The following is a 9,825-nucleotide window of genomic DNA, read 5'->3' on the forward strand; positions in this document are numbered from 1 at the left end:
AGCACCCGCTGCTGGCCATGGCCCCACTCATACCTGCTGCTTATGCCAGAGCCTCTACTCACACCTGCTGCTGGCGTCTGGCACTGGTCCCAGTCACTCAGCGCTGTAACTGGGTGCAAGCAGTGGCTGCTGGCCCCAATCGCCCTTCAGGGCTTCTCCACCTCCCCCTGCTCCTGAAGGGCAATCATGGCTGGCAGCCACTGCTCACACCTGCTGATGGTGCCAGCCCCACTCGTAACCGCTGCTGGTGCTGACCCCAATCACTCTGTGCCATCAGCACATGGGAGCAGCAGAGGCACAGCGGGGCTGCTGGCAGACAGGAGACCAGGGGTCACAGCAGGAGGGGCCGGGAGGGTGGGTCGAGACACACCCCTGTGCCCACCGCAGCCTCGTGGCCCACCGTTCAAGGTGCACAAATTTGTGCACTGGGCCCCTAGCATATATAAAAGCCTAAGCAACCAGTCGACCAGTAGCTGTAACACTCACTGACCACAAGGGGGCAGACGCTTAACACACGAGCTGCTCCCTGGTGGTCAGTGCGCTCACACAGTGGGAGCATCGGGCAAACCTTTGGTGATTACTGAAAATTCTTGGCTCTCATATGCTGAGGTCCCGCATGTCACTCGCACCTGCTGCTGGCACTGGGTGCCAGCACTGATCACTCAGCGCTGTCAGCGGGTGCGAGCAGTGGCTGCCAGCCCTGATGGCCTCTCAGGGCTTCTCCCCCTCCCCCTGCTCCTGAAGGGCAATCATGGCTGGCAGCCACTGCTCACACCTGCTGATGGTGCCAGCCCCACTCGTAACCGCTGCTGGTGCTGACCCCAATCACTCTGTGCCATCAGCACATGGGAGCAGCAGAGGCACAGCGGGGCTGCTGGCAGACAGGAGACCAGGGGTCACAGCAGGAGGGGCCGGGAGGGTGGGTCGAGACACACCCCTGTGCCCACCGCAGCCTCGTGGCCCACCGTTCAAGGTGCACAAATTTGTGCACTGGGCCCCTAGCATATATAAAAGCCTAAGCAACCAGTCGACCAGTAGCTGTAACACTCACTGACCACAAGGGGGCAGACGCTTAACACACGAGCTGCTCCCTGGTGGTCAGTGCGCTCCCACAGTGGGAGCATCGCTCAGCTGACCAACGGGCTCATAGCTGGCAAGCACAGCTGCGGAAGCACAAGCCTCTCCCGTGGACACTCCCCCTGCGCATCCCTCCCCCATCTGGACTGGGACCGGGATCTGGGACCAGCATCCGTACTGACTGGGCACGAGCCCATGGCCCCTTCTCCAGCACTGTGTGAGGAGCAAAGCTGCAATGACAAGCGATGGTTGTGTGGTCAAGGGCGCCACACTCATATCACCCTAGGACAAATGCGCAGAGGCTGCAGCAGAGTGGCAGGGAGCCTACCGAGTAGTGGTGGCATGCATAGCTGGGCTGGGATGAGCAGGACTGGCACAGCACCTGGCTAGGGCTCGGGCTCTTCCCCGACCGCCTGCCACTTCGCACACTACTTGGTGCAGTGCGGGATCGATGCGGACAGAAGCTGGAACTCGCCAAGCTGGTGGGTAAGGCCAGGCTGTAGTAGCCTGGAGGTCCACTATCCCCTCAGGCCAGGTCAAGAGACCCCACTGGTGCACAAACCTGTGCATCTGGCCTCTAGTTCACTGTATAATTAAGAATGCAATACTACCTATGAATAGTTCTCAAGGAAGACTCTTTCAAAAAGTTAAACAGAGGCAGAGTATTAAAAAAAGTTTGCAAAGCTTGGTTTAGTTTCTAAATCCAGAGAATATGCATCTACACTTAAGCTAAGGAAATGGAATTTTATTAGAGCCTAGCATAAGGTAATAGTATACATATAAGTACCAGGCTTTTAAAAATAAAATGACTGAATATTTTTTTTCACATCCAATAATAAAAATAGGTAAGCTAATAAAGCACTATCTTATCTACCAAAAAGGGAGAGCCTATAGTTGCAAATGTTCAATGTTTCAAAATGAGACAGCTATTGCCCTAGCTGGTGTGCCTCAGTTGGTTGGAGTGATCTCCCATACACCAAAGGTCATGGATTATATTGCCGATCATGGTACGTTATTATCGACTAGAGGCCCAGTGCATGAATTTGTGCATGGGAGGGGTCTGGCCGGCCCTGGCCCCAATCAGGGCGGATCGGGGCCGGGCCTGTTGGGAGGAGGAGATGGTGGGAGGCTGGTCGGCCCTGCCCTGATCAGAGCTGCGGGGGACCAATCAGGGGCAGAGCTGGCTGGGAGAAGGGGTTGCAGGCTGATCTGGGAGGTGGGGGCCCATCAGGGGTGGGGCTGGCTGGGGGGAGGGGCCATAGGAAGTTGGCTAGCTGACCCCACCTCCTATTGGGGTGGGGGAGCAATCAGGGGCCAGGCTGGCCGGGGGAAGGGGCTGAGGGCCGATCAGGGTGGTGGGGGCCAATCAGGGGTGGGGCCAGCTGGGGGAGGGGCTTCAGGAGGTTAGCCAGCAGGCCCCGCCTCCTATAGGGGTAGGGAGGCAATAGGGCAGGTTGGCCATGGGGAAAGGCTGCGGGGGTGTTGGCTGGCCGACCCAACCTCAATCAGGGTGGGAGAGGCCAGTCAGAAGTGGGCTGGCTGCGGGGAGGGGCCACAGGCGGTTGGCCAGCCAACCCCACCCCTATTTGGGCCAGTTCGCTGGCCACACTAGGTGTCATAGTGACCGGTTGTTCTGGTCATTACAGTGTTCCAGTCGCTGGCTTTATATATACACACACACACACACACACACGCACGCATATACAGACTAGAGGCCTGGTACATGAAAATTCATGCACTGGAGGGGGGGGTCCCTCAGCCCGGCCTGCCCTTCTCACAATCCTGGAGCCCTTGGGGCGGGAGGAGACCCGGTGATCAGGGGAAGGCGATGCCCCATCACACCTCTGCTGCTGCCACTGCTGGTAGCGCGAGCCTCAGCCTGCCCTGGTTACCTGAGCTTTAGGCATCCCTGGGCATCTGGGCAGCTGAGGGTACTGGGGGACTCTGGAGGCAGGCACACAGAATGGCCGGGTCTGCCTGGGGATGGGCCCAGACTTGCCGCACACCTGCCACCCCGGCGGGGCTGAGGGGACAGGGCACCGCCATCTTTGAGGGTGGGGCAGTCAAGTAGCATATTCCCTCCTTACTGGCTGTGGGTGCCATCTTTGTGACAGTATGAGGGTCAATTAGCATATTCCCTCTTTATTAGATAATTTTCCCCTTGATGGGCTGCCTGGAGAAAGAATTCTTAGGCTTAGACTACATTGTGCTTGGGTAGTTAAGACAGACGGGAGATATTTGTTGAGGAGACCATCTGAGAAAAGGACACCTATTGAGTTCTACTCATACTCCACCCAAACTGTAATTTATAAAATTAACAACAGATTTTCAGACCCTTCAGTAGTTAACTTGATAATCTGCTAGTCAGAGAATTATGATTATGGTATTAAAGTATTGTATATTAAAAGTTCAAGATATTAAAAATTCTAATTTATTACATAGTTTTAAGAAATTGCACTCAAAATTACCACAGCCACTGTATTCTATTTTCTATTTTATCTAACAAATTGTGGCAATACCATTTGGATATGGGTAATTTTGTATCTGTGATTGTTTTGGGTCTCACACCATCATGTCTTAGTTTTTACTTCCTTTCTGTTCTTTCATTGTTTACTATGTCCTCTTCTAACTCTTTAACTGTTTTAAACATTATTTTACAGACTATAATACTACTTCAAACTTTAAAGTGATATTCCTTCTGTTTCCTGTATGTACCAACTCCCTGTCAAAGTGGTTTGGCTTTCTAGGATAGTTTAGAAGTATATTTTCAGTAGAAGTTATTTTCTAAGGGGATCTCATAAACTTTTTTTAAGGTTTTTTGTTTTGTTGTTGTTGACAGTGTTTCAGGTGTCTCCCATTCCTGCCCCCTTTACCCTCCTACACCCAGCTCTTACCTACCCCCTGAGTCTTCACCACCTTATTGTTCATGTCCATGGGCTAAACATATAAGTGTATAAGTTCTTCGGTTTATCTCTCCTTTTAAAACCAGGTTTATTTAGTGCTTGCTCATGCTTGTTCCTGGTCTAGTTTGGATAATTTGTTTTTTGGGTTTTTTTAGTGATAAAATAATCCTGTGTACCCTCCTCAGGGATTTTAGGCAACTGACCCTTTTGCAGACCCCAGGTCTAACAAAAAATAACCAATCATTTAAACCAGTGGTTGCCAACCGATGGTCAGCGGACCACTGGTGGTCCGTGAGGTCAGAAAGGTTGGCAACCGCTGATTTAAACAACTAGGTTCAGTTCATTTGCCAAGTGGTTGGTAATGGTGCATTTCTATTGTATAAGTCAACAGAACAATCATGACAAAAAGGTGAAGCAAAGCCATATATAGAATTACAAAAAAATCATTACTATAGGGTTATCGCTGGAAAAAAAATTCCTAGACAGATACTAAATTGGTCAACTGAACTAGTAGCTTTTTGAACTTTTACATACATTCCTGCCAGATTAGTTTCTGTGTCATTAAAAAGAACAGGAATGTTTCACAGATGTGTACCTTCACCACTGTCAACTCCAGACAGATTACTAAAAGACCCATTACTACACTTCCAGTGGCAGATTTCATTTGCTGCTCTAGGTGCTCCAGCTGGAAGACCAACAAGTTCTTTACTGTGCTGAGACTCTCCAGCATGGTCTGCTTCTGGATGAGAGTCTCTGTCAGCTGATGGAGTCAATTTTCTAATTCAGGCATCAATTTTCAACCTTTTTCATCTCATAGCACACACAAACTAATTATTAAAATTTTGCAGCACACCAAAAAATATATTTTTTGCCAATCTGACAAAAAACTAATAGGTATAATTTTTATTCATTCACACCAGCCACCTATTGTTGTGTTGGCTATTGTCATTTTTTATTTGACATCTAAGGGAAAAGAGGTCAGTGCCTCTTATTAAACAGTCAGGTATTACATGTTTTTAAAATTCTTGCGGCATATCTATTGAAAATCACTGGCTTAAAGTTTTGTTGATAAGCTGATTCCTGAGATTTTAAATTTCTTCTCAATTTTTAATTCTGCATTGCAATTTGTTCTTTGTTCAATACAGATCTTCTACGTAGTGGAATTCTTGCTTCTGTCGGTCCACTTCTGCCTCTAGTTCTTGTTTAGATGCTTTATGTCCAGCTATTTACTTGGTCTTGCAGATCCTATAGCTGTTTTCTTGCTGATTCTGCTTCACGGGCCTGCTGAGCCTCCATATCCATCAGAACTCAGCTGATGTATCTGACACATCAGCTTCTGTATTTCTTCTCTTTGCATCTGTTTTTCATGCCAAAGTTCTTCTAGCTCCTTGCTATTTAGCAGTATTGCTATCTAGGCCTTCAAAACCAGATCCTTCTTTTAAGCTGTTAATCAGCTTATCTGTAGATTGAAGTATTCTAGTAGCTTTTTGCTTATAGTCAGTTCCTGCTTAAAGGACTCCAAGTTGGACTTACACATTTTGATTTTCTGCTCATCAACTTTCTTCTTCTCATCTGAGTATTGTCTTTCTGCCAGAGTAATGGCTTCTGTCAAATTCACGTTTCATTTCCATTTATTCAGGTGTGTAGCAAGCTGACTCTGCATTCAAGTGATAGCTCTCCTGACCCTCCAGAGTAGCATCCATTTCATGCAGATCTTGTGATTTTTCACTCTGTAAGGCTTCTAGTGCTTTTGTGCAAGAATTCAGTAGCTGGTCAGCTTCTTGGATTCGCACTTTTAGTACAGCCAGCTGGGAATCCTTTGTAGCCCTAACTTCAGTCAGGTTGTCTACTTGGGCTCAAGGTTCTTGAGTTACACAGTCACTCTTTGAATGGTCAGCATTCCACTTTCAACTCTTGCTCTGGCTTTGTTTCATTCTTCTTGAATTTCCTCGGCTCTTTGAAATAATGAGGCCATTTTTAAAAAATATATTTTATTGATTTTTTACAGAGAGGAAGGGAGAGGGATAGAGAGTTAGAAACATAGATGAGAGAGAAACATCGATCAGCCGCCTCCTGCACATTCCCTACTGGGGATGAGCCCACAACCAAGGTACATGCCCTTGACTGGAATTAAACCTGGAACCCTTGAGTCCGCAGGCCGACACTCTATCCACTGAGCCAAACTGGCCAGGGATAATGAGGCCATTTTTTGTTGTTGCTGTTAATCCTCACCCAAGAATATTTTTCCATTGACTTTTTAGAGAGAGTAGAAGGGAGGAAGGGAGAAAGAGAGAACAGGGAAAGAAACACATCGATCAGTTGCCTCCCACACGTGCCCCAACCAGGCCTGAGCATCGAACCTGCAAACCAGGTACATGCCCTTGACAAGGAATAAAACCCACAAGCCTTCAGTGTGTGTGCTGATGCTCTAACCACTGTGAAACTGGCCAGGGCATGAGGCCATTTTTTTAATTTAAAGACTAAACTTAATTCCTCAGCAGTTGATTCTCCAGCTGAAGTTTACATAGTTCATGTAATTTGCAATCATGGGTTGTGATTAGTGCAAGCAGCACTTGATGTTACATTTTTCTTTGAAGAATCCTCTTGGAATTCATGACCAGAATCTGAATTATTAAAGGTTTCATGGCTTTGGCTCCCAGAAAGATTTTCTTCAGTGGTTTCATGATGGTTATGCTGGTGTTTATAGCTCTGACACTTGTTTGAGAACAATGAAGCACCAGTGTCTTGCCCCTTTTTCATTTCCACCCTTCTGCAGGCTCCTTCTGTGAACTATTAAGAAAATCAAACAGCAGCTCATCACCAGGTTCTGACTTTTTTCTCCAAACTGGGATTAAGGCCTAGGAACTCATGCTTTTTCTACTAATGTCCTAGGTCCTGCTTTGACATTTGTGGTGGCAGTTAAGATGGTGACTTTTTTATTTCTAACTAGAGGCCCGGTGCACGAATTCATTCATGGGTGGGGTCCCTAGGCCTGGCCAGCTATCAGGGTCAATCAGGCTGCCTTGCCCAGTCCCCACTAGGGTGCCTGGCCAGCCTGGATGAGGGGCTGAGGGCTGTTTTCAGGCTCACCAAACCCCTTCAGGGTGGGGGGTCCCCACTGGGGTGCCTGGCCAGCCTGGGTGAGGGGCTGATGGCAGTTTGCAGGCTGGCCACAGCCCCTTCAGGGTGATGGTCCATGGGAAGTCTTCTGCTCGCTCCAGCTCCGTGGCCACAGCCAGCTGAAAGCAGGTATCTAGGGTTTATTTACCTTCTATAATAGAAACTTTGTTGCTTTAAGTGGAGCTCAGAGCCACCGCGGCAGGTGGGAAGCTTGGCTTCCTCCATCATTGGGGCAACCAAGCCTCCTGCTTGCTCCAGCTCCGTGGCTGCTGGCCGCCATCCTGGTTGGGGTAATTTGCATATAGTCGCTCTGATTGGCTGGTGGGCATGGCTTAAGACGTAGCAAGGGTATGGTCAATTTGCATCTTGTCTTTTATTAGTGTAGACTAGTACTGGAAGCCCAGCGCATGAAATTCATGTGCGGGTACAGAACCTAGGCTGTACCAAACTGTTGAGAATTATGATTATGGTATTAAATCATAATTTAATCTTCCCCAGCTGCTCGCAGCCGGCCCCGCCCCCTGCCGCCACCCACCCCGGGTTCCCTGTTCACCATCGGGTGAGCGGTGCTTGACAATTGGGGGAAGGGACCAAAAGGTCAGTTGTTCCCATCTGCTCACCAGCCCTGACCCCACAGCAGGTGACCATCAGGCAATCAGAGCCTGACGGCCGGGAAAGAAAGGTGGTCAGTGTACCTCACAGTGACTGGTCCAGTGGTTGTTCTGGACATTCTGCCATTAGGGTCAATTTGCATATTACCCTTTTATTATATAGGATAGAGGCATGGTGCACGGTCCAGGTTGCAGCCTCGATCCCCAGTGTGGAGAGTGTAGGAGGCAGCCAATTGATGATTCTCTCTCATTATTGTTGTTTCTATCTCCCTCTCCCTCTCCCTTCCTCTCTAAAATCAATAAAAATATCTTAAGTAAATAAATAAATATAATTTTAAAAATCCAGAATTTTTGGATCACTGTAAGGATATTTGTTGACAATTAACTAAGATTCCATTGAAATTTTTTATAAAGACAGACTCAAAAGAAGTGATACTGTACTTCTGTAGTCTACATCTTCTTTGTCCATTAGAAATATGATCTTTGCCCTCTTATTCTCATTCAAGATCTGAATTTAGTTACATTTTGCCTTCCATATATTCTGCTTCTGCTTAAATAACCTCCAATTCCTGTTTCACTTTAATATGTTTGCATACTATTTACAGTCTTTATAAATGTTCTGAAGCTTCTACTTAATCCATTTTTAGTTATTCTGTTAGTTTTTATTTTGCGATGCTACAATCTCTAATTTTATGGTATCCTTTTACCTCAAACACACCAGAAAATAGTAGATAGTAAAGTAGTGTGGAAAGAGCAAAAATGCTCTGACACTGGCACTAATACACTGTAATACAATCATTCTCAATAACATATCTGCTGAGTCAATTGCTCAAAACGCAAATAAACTATAGCTCTTCTTTTCCTTTATAGAAAGTACAATTTAAAACCTTTCTCCAAGAGGGAAGTCTAGGGTGTTGGTAATATTCTTTTTCTTAACCTAGGTGGTAGTTACAAGGGTGTTTTCATTTCTGACAATTCACTGAGCTATACATTTTTTGTTTGTGCACTTTTTTGTATGCATGTTATGTCCCAGAATAAAAAAATGTCCCAAGAGAGTTTATTATATAAAAACCTCTAAATGGGCCAGGAAGAAAAAACGAGATTAGAAAACTAGAAGAATCCAGAAATTATGAAAGCAGAGGCAATACTGGTTCAATCTGTTGATCATTAGTAACACTGAATGTCTTTGTATAAATTATTATACACATACAGCTTCCACAAATAATATTTTAAATGCCAAAGGAGCATATAATGTAAATAATCTTCTTAGAAAAGAATATATGTAATAGTAAATAGAAGAAATGTTTCTTTGCTTAGTTACATCTTAGCAGGATATTTATTCAACTTTAAATTTTTCAAAACTGATGTCCATTGTAATAAATAAAACATACCTTAAATTAAAAGAAAAACACTTTGCCTTAAGCCTTTTGGTAAGATAGCTTCTTAGAAATAACTTTGCAAAAGGCAAAGGAAATTTAAGATATTCCGTTTACTTAAAAAAAAAACACAACTATAACTCTCCCTTATCTACAAAGGCCAATTTACACACACGAAAATCTGAAAAATGAAAACTCATACAATTAGTTTTATCTCTCATTTTAGAAATAAAACCTCCCAAATAGTTATTCTTTTGAAATATATCAAAGCTGAATTTAAAAGTTTTACTGGGGTGGAAAACCAAGATGGCGGCATAGGTAAACACCAGAAATTGCTGCCTCGCACAACCACTTCAAAAATACAACTAAACAATGGAACGGACATCATCCAGAACCACAGGAAGGCTGGCTGAGTGGAAATTCTACAACTAGAAGGAAAGAGAAAAGCATACCGAGACTCAGAGGAGGTGCGGTGCGGAAGTAAAATACAAAAGGGCGGAGGTGCATGCGGAGAGGGCTGGTGGCTGAGGTCATGGTTGTCTTTTTCAATTGGGAGGGAGTCTCAAGCTCTGAGCTCCAGTTCTGGGCAAGTCTCTGGGGACACAGACTCATTCGGCAGAAACAGGACTGTCTGGCATCGGTTGAAACTCGAGGGCAGCTTTCTCTCGGAGGTGCTCATAGTGATTGCCGGGGCCTCTGAGGGCAGGACTGAGAGCAGCCATAACTGCTCGCTCCACC

General features: G+C 46.1%; 1 protein-coding gene and 1 pseudogene across 1 annotated transcript in view; both read right to left on the reverse strand.

Annotated features, from left to right (window-relative positions):
* MYO9A (myosin IXA) overlaps positions 1–9,825 on the reverse strand; it is a 349,884-nt gene that overhangs the window by 176,736 nt on the left and 163,323 nt on the right. The gene's annotated exons all lie outside the window — the stretch shown is intronic.
* Positions 4,321–8,180, reverse strand: LOC102754128 (annotated as a pseudogene).

This window comes from Myotis davidii, unplaced genomic scaffold (assembly GCF_000327345.1).
Source record: "Myotis davidii unplaced genomic scaffold, ASM32734v1 scaffold734, whole genome shotgun sequence".
NCBI lineage: Eukaryota > Metazoa > Chordata > Mammalia > Chiroptera > Vespertilionidae > Myotis > Myotis davidii.